The 17980-nt window shown below is 42.8% G+C and overlaps 1 protein-coding gene across 6 annotated transcripts in view; it reads right to left on the reverse strand.

The window, feature by feature from the left end:
• NAV1 (neuron navigator 1) overlaps positions 1 to 17980 on the reverse strand; it is a 343043-nt gene that overhangs the window by 262008 nt on the left and 63055 nt on the right. Inside the window, exon 1 of one of the 6 annotated variants that reach the window (XM_072648218.1) lies at positions 11220 to 11418. The exons of the other annotated variants lie outside the window; for them this stretch is intronic. The gene's annotated coding sequence lies outside the window, so the exon portion shown is untranslated. Of the gene's footprint in view, positions 1 to 11219; positions 11419 to 17980 lie in introns of those variants that run through there. 6 annotated transcript variants of the gene reach the window in all.

Below are 17980 nucleotides of genomic sequence, written 5' to 3' on the forward strand. Positions count from 1 at the left end.
GAGAAGAAAATATAATTTTACATAATTCCTTCTGTTGGGGGAGCTTACAGTCTGGTGAGGAAGGTGGGACATTCATTTATCCATTCAACACACATTTATTGCACACCTACAGTACAGATATCCTGAATTAGACTTCTACTAGACATCCTGAATTCAACATATCCCAAAATGAACTCATTATCATAGAGGGCAACACCATTCTCTCAGTCTCTCACAACCTAGGTGGTATCTTCAACTTCTTGCTATCTTTCAACCCCCATATCCAATCTGTTGCCAATGCCTGTTGATTTTACTTTTGTAACATCTCTCAAATATTCCCCCTTTTCTTCTCTAACATTCTGAACACCACCCTGGCACAAGCCCTCATCTACTCATGCCTGCACTATTGCAATAGACTGCTGGTTTGCCTCAAGTCTCTCTCCACTCCAATCCATCCTCCATTTAACTACCAAAGTGATTTTCCTAAAGCTCAGGTCTGGCCATGCCACCCCTCTACTCAATAAACTCCAGTGACTCTATTATTTTCAGGATCAAATACAAAATCTTCTGTTTGGCACTGAACACTCTTCATAACCTAGCCCCCTCCTACCTTGCCAGTCTTCTAATACCTCACTCTGCATCACATACTCTTGAGTCCAATGAAACTGGCCTCCTAACTTTTCCTTGAATGATACACTTCAACTCAGTTCTGGGCATTTTCTCTTGCTGTCCCCCTGTCTAAAATGCTCTCTTGTTCATCTCTGCCTCCTGACTTACCTGGCTTCCTTCAAATCTCAAATAAAATCCCATCTTATATGAGAAGATTTTTGCCAACCTCTCATAATTTTAATGTCTTCCTCCTTTTAATAATTTCCTATTCATCCTGTATCTAATTTGTTTGTACATATTTGCTCATCTCCTCCGTTAGATGGTGAGCTCCTTGAGGGCAGGGTCTGTCTTTTGCCTCTTTTTCTATCCCTAGTACCTGGCACATAGTTGATACTTAGTGACTGTGGAGTGACTTGCTATAGATCAGTGTGGTACACAATGCAGGAGACATCAAGTTTAAGACAAAGACATCAGATGCAGGTACAGATAAACAGGGGTACAGTGATGCTAGAAGAGAAATAGTCCTAGATTTGGAGTAGAAGTTGGATCAAGTCTCATCTTTGTCACTTACTAGCCATGTGGCATGTGCTTTGAATGTCTGCATGTCTCCCCCCATTAGATTGTAAGGTCCTTGAGGGCAGGGACTGTCTTTTACCTCTTTTTGTATCCCTAGTACTTAGCACAGTGCCTGGTACACAGTATATGCTTAATAAATATTTATTGAATGAATGAATGATGATGGATATGGAAGTCTTGCACTATCTATTTGAGAACTATTGTAAAGATTGAATAAGTTAATATAGATAAAGCTCATTGTATAAAGCATTAAGCACTATACAAATGTTAGCTATCATTAATAACAAGTAACTAATAAAAGACTATAGAAGAAATTTGATGGGAAGGAATAAATAATGGAAAGCTACCAGAAGGAAGTAAGCATTAAGCATTGTTTAAAAATTGGGGTAGAATATAACCAGGTAAAGAATAAAAATAACATCTAACATTTACATGATACTTGAATGTTTTTGGGCAGCTAGACGGCACAATGCATAGGGCGGCAGACCTGTAATCAAGAAGACTCATCTTTGTGAGTTCAAATCTGGCCTCAGATACTAGCTGTATGACACTGGGCAAGTCACTTAACCCTGCTTGCCTCAGTTTCCTCATCTGTAAAGTGAACTGGAGAAGGAAATAGCAAACCATTCCAGAATCTTTGCCAAGACAACCCCAAATTGGGCAGCTGTGTGGCATAGTAGATAAGAACACCAGCCCTGGAGTCAGAACGACCTGAGTTCAAATCCTGCCTCAGGCACTTGGCACTTATTAGCTGTGACTAGCTGTGTGATGCTGGGTAAGTCACTTAACCCTGACTGCCTCACTAAAAAAAGAAAAAGGAAAACCCCCAATGGGATCATGAAGAGTCAGACATGACTAAAAAAGATAACAACCAAAACAGAATAAAAGTTTGCCAAGAATTTTACGTATATTTTTTGGGGGTGTAAGCTCAGTTTCATGTGGACAGTCTCAGGCAGGTAAAAGGAGGACTTCTAAACCTCAGAGTTCTCATGAGGCCCCCCAGGGAACAGCTGGGAATTGAGGAGTGAGACTCAGGCTATCTCGTGCATTTCCGCCTCTTCCCGGTGGGAAACTTGCTGGGGAGAGCATCCCACCCTTGAGATTAATCCATGGTCTGAGCACACCTGTTGTTGTCTAGCTAAAGGCTGAGAGCAGGCACGGTATTCAGGTGCAAACTATGTGGCGGGAGAGCTTAAGTAGGGTCAGGAAAGCCTGAAGGCGCTCTTCAAGCAGAGGGGCCCTTAGAGGGCAGAAGGTCCCTCCCCTCTCCCACTCCCATTCTCTTGCTGTACGATCCTTGCCTCCTTAGGAGGAGGATTCCTCTCTCCTGAGGAAGAATTCACCCTGCACATGTAACCAAGACCCTGAATAAAGCCTAACCCTTGTTCGACTCTGGAAAGTCTCTTCTCTCATACGTTTACCTGGTTTGGCCGCCGAAGACCAGGAAAGGTAAGACTTGGGTTGCCCATCGGCCTCTAGGCTGAACATATATTATCTCATTTGATTTTCACAACAATCTTTTTAGATAGGTGATATTATTTATCCCCATTTTCTAGCTGAGGATCAGACAAGTAAAGTGACATATGGCTAGGAAGCATCTCAGGCAATATTCTAATCCAGTTCTCCCTATCTCCAAGCATAAATCTGCTCACTATACCACAATGTTTCTTAGAGTTGATGGGATTTCAGACAGGTGTCTGCATAGAGCATTGCATGACCTCAAGATAGAATAAGAAATATCATTTGTCTATATTGCCCTAGCCTTACCCTACATTCAAGGTTTTGGGTAGGGTAGGTATGACCCTAGTGGTCACAATGCAAGACTGGCATTTAATTCAACTGAAGCTAATCCAGCATTAGCAACTCACAGCTATAATGTGAGCTGCTGCTCCAGTCCCATTCATCTCCTCTCCTAACCCAGAACAAAAAAAAAAAAAAATCAGCAACAGCTCAGTCTGCAAATTCCAGAAAATTCCTCCCCATTGTCCCTATTCCTGGACATACAAGGGCAGCTGGTGGACAGGTCTTATCATCATGAAGGAGGAAGTCTTTCTCATTGGTAGAGAAGAGTACTCCATATCTAGAGCTGGGATGGGAAATATGATCCACTAAGGAGTCCCTGTCATAAGGAGAGAAATAGCTGGGGGTGAGGTAGAGAATGGGGGCTTTGAGTATGGCCATTAGGAGATAGGGTGGTATGTGAGAAAGTGATCCAGAATGATTGCAGGAAGAAATCTTTTAGGATGTATGTGTGTGTGGAACTTAGTAAAATATGTTTATTGGAGGAAGTTCATTTTAGTGACAGAAGGTTGGGGAGAGTGAGCAACAGAGTATTAAGATTCAACCCTACTGCTACTTCTCAAGAGTAGGGACTATATGTACTTTATACTTATATCTCTTACAGTGCTGGGAATATAATAGACAACTGGTAAATATGTAATCAGATTTAAAGTTGGAGAGGGCCTTGTAGATAACTTAATCTAAACACTTATTTTAAAGTTGAAGAAATTGGGGCCCAAGGGGATTCAAAGGATTTACACAGTAAATAGTGGGGTTGGGATTGAAATCCATGTCCTTTGACTCTGAATCCAGTTTTCTTTTCTCTATATCATGCTCTTTGTGGTTCATTGACTTAAAGGTAAACCACTGGACTATTCAGGACTATGGAAGGACAATGAGCACAGCAGTGTATAAAAGGACAACATTGAGAGGCAAAAACACACTGGTCAAATAAAGCAGCTAGTGTTAGTAGCACATAAACAACATTAAAGGATATGTCTTCTTTGTTAACAATTAACAAACTGTCTTTGGGGGAATATTCTTTGTAGTAGGGGTGGTATGGGCTAAGTGGTTGATGATTGGTGACTTGGAAATATTTGTGGTAGCAAAACAAAATATAGCAAAACTTTTTTTGCCCCAAGAGTGACCAGAAACAGACATAGAGCTAGGATTGAGGATTATTGAATCTGATGCCCTCAGTCTCATGCCAGGGGAAGCAGATCCTTGAACCAACCTATGCCACTATAGGATTATCTCTGAATCCCAGCTTCCCAGATTTGGGTTACACTCAATTCCCTTGAATTCAATTGAAAGTCTCCTTTCTTTAGACTTATTGTAAGTCAAACATGTATTTTACTGTTTCTTTCTCCTGCTGGTTATGTGGTCAATGATAAAGATGATGGGTGGGGGTGGGTGGGGGGGCTGATGAGGGAAATTTAAGAGGTGTAGGTGAGAAGGGCTGCGTAAATTCCAGACATGAAGTCAGTGCAAAGTCAAGGGGAGAGGAGAAGGAGTATCTCTCAGAGAGATGACATGGTAAGGGGGAAAGACAGAGCTTTCCTAACAATCTCCAGAGAAGAAGGAAGACCTGAAGCACCACCTTTTCGTAATCCAGGATTAATACTCTAAATCTTTAGGCACTCCCCACCCCCTGTCTAATTCCCTAATTCCTATTATGGGATGGGAAATAGAGTAAAGAAGAGAGCTAAGAGCCGACTTTTGGGCTTTCCCCTGAGGCTGACCTTCAGGGCTGCGATCCCTGTAGGTTTCAGCACCTTCCTCTGCTGGACAGCTCCCCAGCACCAGCTACTGCTGCCTGTCCAGCAACCCTCTAGGGTCCTAGGTGGTGTGCTTAAGCAATTGATTTCTTCCCGCAGTTCCTGACCCCAAATTTTGTGTAGACAAATTCAGCAAATGGGTAAACTATAGTTGCTCTCATCTCCTCTGCCCCTAAACCCAACAAAGATCACCTGTATAAGACAGGAGAGACTTCCTTTCTAAACTCCTTCTGCCAGAGGTAATGTGATCTTTATTCCCCCCATCCCAACCCTGCCCCACCCTGCCCAGAACCCAGAGTTTCAATTTGGAAAGAAATAACCTTAGCTTACAGTAAGAGTTCTGTCTCCCCTCTTACCTTTCTGGACCAGGATTCCTGTGATGAGTTCTGTTAGCTCCCTGGATCTCTGGGCTCTTAGGGCTCTTGTCTCTAAGCTATGTGTACTCTTATAAATTAGTCTGACCACAGACCTTGGCCAAGTGCTGACTTCTATTCCCTCCCCTCCCCCCCCATTCCCGCTCCAGCCCAGGCAGGCTTGTTCAGACCAAGGGAGCTTTTTAACAAGCTTTCAGATCCCAGCAGCTGCCACCTCTTCTCCTCTCTCTTTCCCCTCCTCCAGGGGTCAATTCAAGGGCCAACCCCTGAGATATCCAGGGAAAGTCTGGAAGCTCTAACTGGGACAGGAATTTTTTTAAACTGACCTCCAAGAGGTGCAGAGCTATCTGTTAGGGCATGCTGCTGCTGGAGGAGAGGGCAATATCATGGATACCAAACCAGAGTAGATAATTCAGAGCCTCTGATGGGGAAGAATTCCTTCTATCACCCTCCTATTCCACACACAGACAGAGATATACAGACACCCTTTTCCCAGAAGTTGGACTCCTAGGTTTATGTTGACTATTAGCAATGTTTTGCGGCTTGATGTCCTGAATATTGCTTCTCCATTAGACTGAAGGATAGTTCCAAATTCATTGACCTTTAGGGCTTGGAATCATAGCTCCATCACCTGCTTTTAAAACAACATTTGCTTATCATCAGCCTCATTACCCTGAGCTCACCCCTATTATATCCATGGTGGAAAAGTAGGGTAGAAGCTTCAGGGAAAAGAATCGAACCTAAACCTGAGACTCATATGGACCCTTAGGGAAGAAACTTCTGTGAGGTTATTCTGAAAGAGGTCAGAAGCAAAAATCCAGTGTTCCTGCCCAGTGTGGTGTCCTTTCCACCAACCGTCTGTCTCAGCCCAACTATTCAGTGACTGCATTGAATTAAGGGTTTCTCATATCCAGAGCCAAGTATTGGGCATAGAATGGGAGTGGAGGTATAGATCCAGAAAGAAGAGCTCCTAGCCTGATTGGAGAGAAACAATATCTGTCCTCAGGGATCTGATAAAGACATAACCCTTGTCCAAAGTGAGTTCCAGGAGAGATATAGACCTTGCTCCAAGAGAGCACCCAGTTGGTGTGAGGTTAAGTGTGTGAATTCAGAACCTTGCAAAGTGACTTGTACATAGTAGGTACCTTATTAATGTTTGGCGAATGAATAATGGTATGAAAGACTACTATGCAGATGGGGCACATAAAAGAACAAAGATATACAGAGGAAAGGAGGATCTGAGTTGACTGAGGTCAGGAAAAGGAGAGTGACGCTGGGATAAATTATTGGATCAGGGCCCAGGTTCTGCAATCCATTGACTCATCTGTTGATTCCAGCTGTCTTATTGTAGATTCAGGGCCTGCCTGACTTGGGGGGAGGAGAAGGTGAATGGGGCCAAAAAAAGCAGGGGGAAGTGTCCCTGAACCTTTGGTTCCCAGGCTTTGGAGGGAGAGCAGATATCTGAATTTATAGGCTTGGATTAGTCTCTCTCATAGAAGAGGAAGTTCTCCCTGGCTTGAGAGAGGAGTCAGGTCTGGGGACCTGGGGTAGCCCCCAGTTGATGACAGGCTCATGGGGCTGATGGATGGACAGTCTGTGCTGTTGGAGATGGCTTAGGGTCTGGGAAAGGCATCAGGCAGCCAGAGAGATTGTGTTTCGAAAAGATACTGCTGCTGCTGCTGAGCAGCAATATTTGGAGTCTGGGCTCCTGATTTTCAGTTAATCAACAAGTATTTATTAAGCACTCACTTTGTGTCAGGCCTGGGGTTACCAGCAAGGCAAAAAACAATGTCCCAGTCCTCAAGGAGATCAAAAACTGATGGGAGAGATATGTAAATAACTACATACATAGAGGACATACACAGAAATGGAAGGTAATCTCAAAGGAGAAAGGAGGGGACTCAGAGAATTATCATCCTGGTATTTTTGTTGTGATTATTCAGTCATGTCTGACATTCCATGACTCATTTGGGGTTTTCCTGGCAAAGATACTGGAGTGGTTGCCATTTCCTTCTCCAGCTCATTTTATAGGTGAGGAACTGAGGCAAAAAGGGATAAATGACTTGCCCAGGATCACACAGCTTCTAAATATCTGAGGCTGGATTTGAACTTAGGTCTTCCTGATTCCAGGTCTGGTGCTCTAGCTACTGTACCATCTATCTGACCACTTCTTAGTATTTTACAATAGGCAACAGTTAACTAGGATTAAGCTGGAGAATGAAATACACAAGGAATGCCTCCTCCCTCCCCCCAAATAAAGCAGTATCATTATTTCATTGTAAAATATCTTGGCATTTTACAATATTACAAATATAAGTGGCTTGACTTAGCTACTACTGGACCACTGGGAGGCTCTGCAGTTTCAGAGGGATTAAACTCTTAGCTCCCTTTGAACTGGAATGTGTTCCTAGCTGGCATATCCTCTTGGCCAGTACACCTTCCGTAGAATCTGCAGACCTCTTACCCCTGTGTGCCTGGGCCACCCTAGGCTGGTAAAATGATTCACTGGGACTTTTTCTTAGCTTTCCCAATGAAAATTCAGGCTGAGTGCATTCTCTAGACCTGTCAAGGAGGGGTGTGTGTGTGTGTGTGTGTGTGTGTGTGTGTGTGTGTGTGTGTGTGTGTTAGACTCTAATACTTCCTCTAACTTCTATAACTTACTCCATGCCAAGACCTAAAATCCTACTCCCTTCTGAATCCAATTTTACTTGTCTCTCAGACACATTCTCTTTCAAGCAAAGGGCCTAGCTGATTTTAAGGATGAATTAAAAGCTGTTAATTACAGATTAAAGAACACTGAAAGGTTGTCAAGTATTTTAAAGCAGCTGGAGGTGTTGGCAAAAGTTCTTTCTACAGTAGGTGAGCTTTGAGCTGAGTCTTGAAAAAAGCCTGGGAAACTAAGAGGTGGAGGTGAGAGGCCGGACCACTCAGGCATGGGGGACAGCCAGTGCAAAGACAGTGACAGGGGAAATTGAGCATCCCTTTTCAAAGATCTGCAAGTAGGCCAGTATAAGCTGGACATTACAATGCATGAAAAAGAGAAAGACATAAGAACACTGAAAAGATCAGAAGAAGCCTGGCTGTTAAGAGCTTTTTTAAAGAGTTTATTTAATTTGCTTTTAACTTTATATAAAAATTTTGAGTTCCAAACTCTCTCCCTCCATCCCCTCTCCTACCCATTGAAAAGGCAAGCAATGTGACACCCATTATACATTATTAAGAGCTTCAAATGCCAAATGAAGCACTTTATATTTGATTGTGTGGTTGAGGGGAGTTGTTGATATGGTCAGATCTATGCTTTAGCTAAATCACCTTGGCAGCTGACTGAAGGATAGATTGGAATAGGGAGAGAGAGACTTGAACTTGAGGCAGGGATTCCAATATAAGGTGTCCACTGTGGTAGGTAAGGTGAGAAGTGGTGAGAGCCCAAATAAAGATTGTGACTATATGAACAGAAAGAAGGGAACACAGTTGAGATCTATTGTGAGTGTAGAAATCTTAAGATTTGACAACAGATTAGATATGTGAGTTAAATTGGAGTGAGGAATTGAAGATGCACCCAAGTTGCTGGCTTGGATGACTGGGAAGATGATGGTACCCTTGACAGTAATAGGAAGTTTTGAAGGGGCAAGGGCTTGGATAGAAAGAAGATGAGCTTTGTTTTGGCCTTGTTGAGTTTGAGGTGTCTCCTGGACATCCAATCCCTGATATCCAAGAGACAAGAAGGTGTTGGATATAGATCTGGGAGTCAACAACATGGAGATCGAGCCCATGCAGCTGATAAGATCACCAAGTGAGATTGCTAGTAAAGAGGGAGAAGAGAAGAAGGGACACATTCTTGGATGGGATATAAATGAAGACCAAGGAGCAATCTGACAGATAGGTATACAATTAGGAAAGAGCAGTGTCATGAAAACTTAGAGAGAAAACAGTATCCAGGAGAAGGTGGTCAGTGATGCCACATGCTGTGGAGAGGTCAAGGAGGACCAGGATGGATAAAAGGCCATTAGATTCAGCAATCCCTTGCTTTTCCATAAACTTCAGTCTTCTAAACGGGACATTGCTACTCATACTTTTACAGTGGTCAGCAATCTCTTTAACCCTGGGTGCATGAGCAGGGGTGGCAAAGGTCATAGGAGCTACTGGCAGACTCACAGCATGGTTTAGAGATGAGAGAAGTGGAAAGAAAGTAGATAGGAAGGGAGCAGGGAAGAAGGAAGAGAAAGTGATTGGGAGAGAAAGAAGGAAAGCGAAAAGAAAGTGGAGTATGTGGTGGACTGAGGTAGAGAGCCAGTAACAATTGACCTAAGTGTCTCTCACTAAATATGAATTGTTTCTACTTTTGCTTGTGCACCCAGAACTTAGCATAGTGCCTACATGTGTAGTATGTACTTAATAAAGGATTTCTTATTAATTGATTGGCACTATGCCATAGGAGGACAGGAATGCAGAAATCAGTGTTTGAATCTGAACTCTCCCACTTATTAGGTGTCTTACCTTGGGCAAGCCATTTGACTTCTCTGGGGCTCAGTTTCTTTATCTGTAAAATGGGGGCAATAATAGCTAATATTTATATGATGCTTTAAGGTTGGCAAAGCACTTAGCATATGTTATCTGACTTGATTCTGACAACAATCTTGTGAAAGAGGCACTATTATTATCAACCCCATTTAACAGATGAGGAAACTGAGACTTAGAACAAGTCATTTGTCCAGTGTCCTCACAGAGCTAGGACACATCTGACTCAGGATTTGATTTCAGGTCCAAATAAAGCACTCTATCCACTGCTCCATCCAGCCTCACTGGGTTGTTGTGAGAAAAGTGACTTGTAAATAATGAAGTGCTACATAAATGTGAACCACACATTATTATTCCTCTTTTAGTGGGAAAAGCTTTAAACCATGAAGAAGGAGACCTGGGTCTTCACTGCAGTTCTATTGCCTAACTTCAAGTCATCTCATGCACAGGACCCATTGTAAAAACCTGCCTGTCATGAAGGACTGCTCCTGCCCTTTACAGCAGACCTCCGAGGCCCCTTCTTCCATGAATTCCTCAGCTCATCAACCAAATCACTGACTAAACTCCTCTAACAGACTTGTGTAATTATTTGGCATGACATAATAGCCATGGTCCTGGATGGGGTTTCATTCCTGGTTCCACAATTATCTAGCTTCATGACTTTGAGCAAGTCATGCTCCCTTCTGATCTAGGTCTCAGTTTCTTTGTCTACAAAATCATAAGAGCTTGCATTTATATAGTGCCTTGAGATTTGCAAAACATTTTACATATATTATCTCATTTGCTCCTTACAACAGTCCTGGGAAGTAAAAGCTGATATTATCCCCATTTTACATAAAAAATCTGAGGTTCATGGAGGTTAAATGACTTGTCACAGGACCCATATCTTCATTATTATAGCATTCTGTCCACGGCATCATGTAGCTGCTCTAATGAGATGGCTAAACTAGAATCTAGGGCATTTAACTTTGTGTCATGGACCCCCTGGGCAGTCTGTTGAAGTTTGTGGACCTCTTCTCAAAGTAATGTTTTTTTAAAAACAAAATAAAATACATAGAATTACAAAAGAAACCAATTATATTAAAATGTTAAAAAAAATTCCAAGGTCAAAGATCCCCTGAAATCTATTCATGGATCCTAAGTTTAGAATCTCTACATAAATTTGGAACCATGCCCAAAAGGGTATGCAGAAAACTGCATACCCTTTCATCTAGCAATATGACTACTAGTCTGTATCCCAAAGAGATTTTTTTTAAAAGGGGAAAGAAGTTATTTGTACAAAAATATTTATAGTAGCTCTTTTTGTGGTGGCTAAGAATTGGAAATTGAGGGAATGCCCATCAATTGGGGAATGGCAGAACAAGTTGTGATATATGATTGTAATGGGATATTACTATGATATAAGAAATGACAAGCAGGATGATCTTAGAAAAACCTGGAAAGATTCACATGAACTGATACAGAGTGAAGTGAGCAAAACCAGGAGAACACTGTACCCAGTAACAGCAACATTGTATGATGAAACTACTGTGAACGGCTTAGCTATTTCAGCAATATCATGATCCGAGACAATTCCAAAGGACTCGTTATGAAAAGTGTTATCTACCTCCAGAGGAAGAAATGGTGGAGTCTGAATGCAGATTGAAGCATTCTATTCTTCTCTTCTTCCTTTCTTTCTTTGTTCTTTGTTTCTCTCTCTTGTTTCTCTCTCCTTCCTTCCTTCCTTCTATTCCTTTTTTTGAGTTTTCTTCCATGAAATATATTTTACATGATTGCACATGTATAATCTAGATCAAACTGCTTACCTATTCAGGGAGGGAGGAAGGGGAAGGAGAAAGGAATATAATTTAGAATAGGAAGCTTAAAAAACCAACAAATGTTAAAAATTGTTTTTATGTGTAACTGGGAAAAATGTCTGTTCTTTACCTTTCAAGACTTTAGTCCCTGGCTCAGTCCTGCAAAGATTTCATAAAAACTTTTGTGAAGGAAAAACCAGGGGACATTTGCAGTAATGCAGAGGAGATATGAATTCTGTTCCAGGAGAGATGCTCTGTTAGAATATTCAGAGTTGAAGCCAGAATGTGACAGCCAAGCAGAGAGTCAGCTAGTAAGGGGAATTTCCATGGATCTCAAGCTGCTTCCCCTGTTCTTCCACAAAGATACATGTACAGAGATCCTCTTCTACCTTTCAGCTTTCTACGAGGATGGGTTAGTTCCCAAAGTTCATTGAGAACCCACCCTGGATCTATTGGGGGCTCTTCTAAGGAAGAAAGAAGGGATAGGGCTTTTGAAAGAAGAAAGGGAGCCAAAGTCACTGACTCGATGTGCCTCCATAAGGCAGAGCTAGGACATGGGCTAGACTTGACCCCAAACAAATAGCTTTGCCAATGGAAGAGATTTTTAACAGGAAGAGAAATGCAACCCCTAGGGTTTACACCTGAGGGTTGTGCTATCATCCTCTTAACAAAACAGCCAGATCTGATGGTCTGATGGGGGAGGGGGGAGGAGAGAGAGAGAGAGAGAGAGAGAGAGAGAGAGAGAGAGAGAGAGAGAGAGAGAGAGAGAGAGATTTGCATATTTTGCATATCATTAGCATGTTTTATACAGAGATTTCTACCCCACAGTCATCCCTCTTTGTTTGGGGCTTCTTGGGCCTGGATAGGTTGCTGGTCCTTTCTGAACAAATAACTAGTTGGTCTCTACTTAAGGAGATCATAAGTGGAGTCTTAGCTGTGAACCATAATGGAGTCTGTAAAAATAGCCTTTTCAGGAACAGAAAGACCTTTTGACATTCATACAAACAGGACTCTGTCAAAAAGGGTCTTTTTGGATAAATGCCTTCTTGTTCTTTGGTTCAATCTGTCACAATTTGTGCAACTCTTTTCTTCGTATGACATCAGAAGCAGCCTCCTTTGTCTTTCTCCCCTTACAGGCACCCCAGGGACTAAGTTAATATGATCCGAGCAGTGACTTCCCTAGGATTGCCTGAATGAGAAATCCAGGATTGGAAACCTGGTACCGTACATTAATGTGTCTGGGGTGTCTTAAGAACTTTGGTTCTGCATGGTAGCAGGGAGATGGGCAAGAAGAGGCTCCCTGAAGGCAGCAAGGGGTATTTTTTAGCTGTTTCTATATCCTCAGAGCCTAGCACAGAGCCTCGCACATTGGTAGTTGATTAATAAATGTTCACTTGATTGAATTAGATTTTGAATGTCACTTCTGACCCAAAGGGTCTGGTTTTTGTTTTTATGCTTGTTTGGTTGTTTTTTTTTTTAAGAATTTCTTGGTTTAAAAAAATAGGCTTCTGCCTCTTACCACTCACTCCTGACCTGAGGCATCTGGAGTTCGGGCTGCTTGGCAAAGAACCAAGAGCTTCTTTGTCCATATCTGGACCAAGTCTCTCACAGAAAACCTTATCCTGGGTGACTAAGAAACCAAAAAGTAGGCTGAGCCCAGGGTCCAATAACCAGAGATACCCTGAAATTAACCAAGCATCTCAGCCTGCCTGCCTGTGTATGTATGTGTGTGTGTGTGTGTGTGTGTGTGTGTGTGTGTGTGTGTGTGTGTGTGTGTGTGTGAGAGAGAGAGAGAGAGAGAGAGAGAGAGAGAGAGAGATATTGAACCCTGGGGGCAGCTTCCTGTGGCCTTTGGAGGATGTTGTAAAAGGCAGGGGTCCTGCCTGCTTCCTGGGATATCAGTGGGAGATCTGTTAGGATGGCTCTCATCACAACAGCAGAAAGCAATGTGGTCCCAAAACCAAACATCCTGCCTCCTGATATCGCTTTGACAGTCTCCCACTAGACTGCCCCAGAGCCAGTTGACCAACTGCCTGAATGACCCCACCCTATGCCCCTGTTTACCCTGTTAGCAATAACAAAATGAATAACTGAAAATGATACACACGGTATTTTTTTTGGAGAGCCTCCAAACACATTTCAGTGAATATCCCAATAACACATTAAGACCAGAGAGAGGAGGGTTCATTCAGCTCTTAGGAATCCAGAAACATGGAAGCTCAGATGAGTAAGTAACATATGAAGTCCCTTAGAGAATCAGTCATAGGCTTTGAATTCGAACCCAGGAGTCTTCACTCCCTTAATCAGAAATCGTTTCTTGTTTTCTGTTTGTTTGTTTTACAGGTGATCCTGATTTTTGAGAAATCATTTAAATGGGATGCATCTATAGGACACAGCAGATTTTTCTAATTGTTGCTTTACTGACAAGCACATTTGCTATATCTGAGACCAGTGAAATTGATAAGAGCCTTCAAAATCACCCGAATCACGGGCAGGGGCATTAGGTGCAGCAGAAAGAACAATGAATTTGGAGTCAGAGTAGCTGGGTCAGAATCCTGTGATCTTGAGCACCTTGACCATGACCTTGGACTTTTCCTTCTCTGGGCCTCATTGGAGAGAATCTTTAAGGTCTTTTCCAGCTCTGAACGCTGTGCCACTGCTCTTCTCATTCAGTTATTACTACCAATAATAGTACAGAGTTGGGGATCAAGGTGTGGCAGGGAAAGAGCTTTGGAACAGGAGCCCCAAGACCTGTGTTCTACTGACAGGTTCTTCAGTGATTAGTTGTGAGACCTTGGGCAAAATTAGCTGTGAGACCCTCTCCAGGCCTCAATTTCCTCCTCTAGAAAATGAAGGTGTTGGAACGGATCGTCTCTAAGGTATCCTCCACCACTAACATGATTGTTTTGTGAAATTGTAAAGTGGAGATCACAATCCCTGTCCTGCCTGCCTTGAAGGATTGCTTTGACGCGTCAGTGATGGGACGTTTTACAAACTGTCAAGGGCTGTACAAAAAGGACCTTTATTATTAGCCCAGGGAAGACAAGTTGCCTTTCAAACATTCTCATTCATTTCTACAACCACCCTGGGAGTAAAGTTACCAAAGTGAAAGCTAAACATGAAAAACTAAAAGCTGTAACAATATATTGGTAAGAATGACAGCAAACTTCCTCCTCCCCTGATGCCCCTAATAAGATCAAATACTCCCTTTGTGTGATGGATAGAGAATGCTGTGCTTAGAGTCAGGAAGACTTGAGTACAAATCCAGCCTCAGACACTCTCTGGTTGGGTGACCCTGGACAAGTCATTTATTTTTTGTCTGTCTTTGTCCCCCTGTCCTCTTTCATTGTCCAAACTCTCAAGGACCGAGTTGATGGAAGAGAGGATTAACATTCTCCTCATTCTGGATATTGCTACTCCACCCAACTAGTTCAGGCTTGGGGGGTAGGAGGGTAGGGGGGGTGGGGGAGGGGTGGCAGGCATAGATTCTTTGTCTAGATTGCTCCAGGCTGGGGGTGGTCAAGGATTGGGATAATCTCTGGCCTCAGTCCCCCGTTGAAGAAAGCTCACTTTTCTTTGTAAAGTCCACCTTTCATTAAGTGTTGACCAATCAGAGTTGACTGTCACCTTCAGGAACACCCAGTCTCCCAAGGGCATATAAGCCATGAGCCTGCTACCATGAGGGTCTTTGGCATTGGATAGTGTCACTGACCTTATTAGTAACTGATATTATTAATAAAATTACCCAGAAATTATGTTTCTCAAACTTTTAAAATGCCACATATCCCAGTGCCTGGCACATAGTAGGTACTATATAAATGCTAGCCATTATTACTACCATTTTTGGCTGGTCGGTAGACAGGTAGGCCAGGAGATTACATGATTTGTTGAAGGCCACCTAGTGGTCCTTTGACAGAACTAGGCTTCAGAACCTTTGTGTCCCTCCTTCCACTCCATAGTATTTCTCATTAGAGAACACAGTCTCATTTCCATTCCACAAATGTTTATTAAAAGCCCACTTTGTGCAAGGTACTGTGCTAAATACTAGGAAGAGATATTAAGATGAAAAAAACAAAAAAAACTACAAATCCCTACTTTTAAGGAGTTTACAAATCTAATGGAGGTGGGGTGGGTGTATACACAAATAATTAATATCCAAATGACATCCAGGTGGCACAGTGGAAAAAGTTCCGGGTCTGGACACAGGAAGACTTGAGCTCAAATCCAGCTTCAGACGTTTACAACCTGTGCGACCCTGGGTAAGTGACTTAATTTCTGTTTGCTTCAGTTTCCTCAACTGTAAAATGGAGATTATGATGAGACCTACCTCCCAGGGTTTGTGAGGATCCAATGAGATAACTGTAAACATTTAGCACTGTGCCTGATACATAGTAACATATAAATGTTAACTATTATTAATAACAACAGCTAGCATTTGTATAGAAGTTTACAAATGTTATCTGACTCTTCTCACAACAACTCTAGGAGGTAAGTGCCATTATGATCTCATTTTATGGATGAGGAAACTGAGTCAGACAGAGGTTAAAGGACTTGCCTAGGGTCATACAGCTAATGTATGCAGTCACATTTGAATTTAGGTCTTCTGCGTCCATTCCCAGTCACTTCGATGACTCCTACATTGATGAACTATCAGAGGCTTTCTCTGCCCTTTGCAAGCTTACAGACGAGAACCAGAAAATTCAACCAAGAAGGATCCTAAGGACTCACAAGGGTAATAGAAAGAATAGTGGATGGAAAGCCAGAAGATTGGGATGTCTATGGTCCATTAGAAAGAATACAATGGCTCTGGGGTCTGAGGATTTGTGCTCCCATCCTGTGTGTCACAGTTAGGACCCATGTGACCTTGGGAGGTCACATCACTTCCTTATATGTGTAATGAGAGGGTGAGAATGTAATGGCTTCTGAGGTCCCTTCCAGTCATAAACCAATGCAAATGTGAAATTCAGGCAAAATGCTTTAAGCACATCTTAAAAAGGAGTGAACACTTTCATGGGGGTGAGGGGTAGGAAGAGTGTGTCCAGTCCTCTTGAGGAGGCCCCTGAAAGGTAGATATGGAAACGGAGGGAGGAGGGGAAGGAAGGAAAGGATATGAGTCCCTTCCAGGTGTTTGAATGCCAGCCATCCAAATGCACAGGAGAGTGATTTTCCTTTGAGCCCCTGCCTCAGAAAGTCCAAGGGCTCCCCGCATGGAAAGAGTTAATGCCAACATCCTACTGGCCTCCACAGGTGACCTCTTGAAAAAAGGCCCTTCAGCAGGGTCTTTGAGATAATGAGAGCAAGAGAGATAATGAACTTTCTGTTTTAATTGTAGATGGGAAACAGAGCAGGCTTGTTGAAGAGCTCAATTAGCACAGCTGGGCACAGTGACCTGCCTGCCCTTACTCTTATCCTACTGCCTGCATCCTCCCCCCCAGCAAAATGATGGAAGCCACTATGCCAGTTCCCCGGGTGAGCCTGGCACAGGGAGGGCCAGCACTGGGAGCTCTCAGGAGCAGGAAGAACAGGAAATTCAAATGAGCCAGTGACAGAGGTTGAAGGCCATACAATGAGAAGGGAGGTTGGATAAAGCCCCCGTGACTAGCCTCTCTCACAGACAGCCCTGAAGAGAATGGGATGTCCTGTAAGGAGTGAGCCAGAGCCTCTTCCAAGAAACGAGGGCTCTGGGTACAACTTTCAGGGCTGGTACATTGGAAAAGGACTCATCCCAGTCTGCCCCAAAGTGGTCCAACAAAGGTAGCCTTGGGGGCCGTGAAGCTCTCCCACCACCCTTTATAGTAAGAAACCATTCAATTGTAGATTTCTGATCTTGTACCTCTGACCTTGTTCTCTCTTTGATGGGACAGAGCCCTACGGCAAGCCCTTTCCCAGTGCTTCAGTGCTAGGTGGGTTCAAAGTCTAGGAATCATCAGGATAGCTTGAAAAGAGGATCCTAGGACTTATAGCTGGAAGGGACCTTAGAAATCATCTAATCTAACGCCTTCATTTTCCAAATGAGCAAACTGAAGCCAAGCGAAGTCCATAGATTCACAGATCTAAAGGAGGAAGTTGACAGATTTTAGGAGTTTCTATAAACCTGGAGGGGGAAAAAACCCATTTTAATTTTAACATAACTGGTTACCTTTGTAATCTTATGCATTTCATTTTATGCATTTAAAAACATTATTCAAGAAGAAGTCCATAGGTTTCACCAGACTGGAAAGAAAAGAAGGAAGGAAGGAAAAAAGAGAGTGAAGGAATGTTTATTAAGCACAAGTGTGGCCCTTTAACTGAACCCTCTTGGTCCTCAAGTACAGGACTATCCTGCACTTGAGGGACTAGAGGGCCACATGTGGCCTCAAGGCCACAGGTTCCCCACCCCTCCTCTATGGAAGCTATTGGTTTAATTTATTAGTTGTATGACCTTGACTTTTCTGAGTCTCAGTTTCCTCATCTGTAAAATGGAGATAACAATACTGGCACCACACCTCCCTCCCAGGGTTACAGTGAGGAAAGTAATTCCTTGGCCTTAAGTTGTGCTATAAATGTGATCTATTATTATTCACGACCATGT

The sequence above is a fragment of the Notamacropus eugenii genome, chromosome 2 (assembly GCF_028372415.1).
Source record: "Notamacropus eugenii isolate mMacEug1 chromosome 2, mMacEug1.pri_v2, whole genome shotgun sequence".
Lineage (NCBI taxonomy): Eukaryota > Metazoa > Chordata > Mammalia > Diprotodontia > Macropodidae > Notamacropus > Notamacropus eugenii.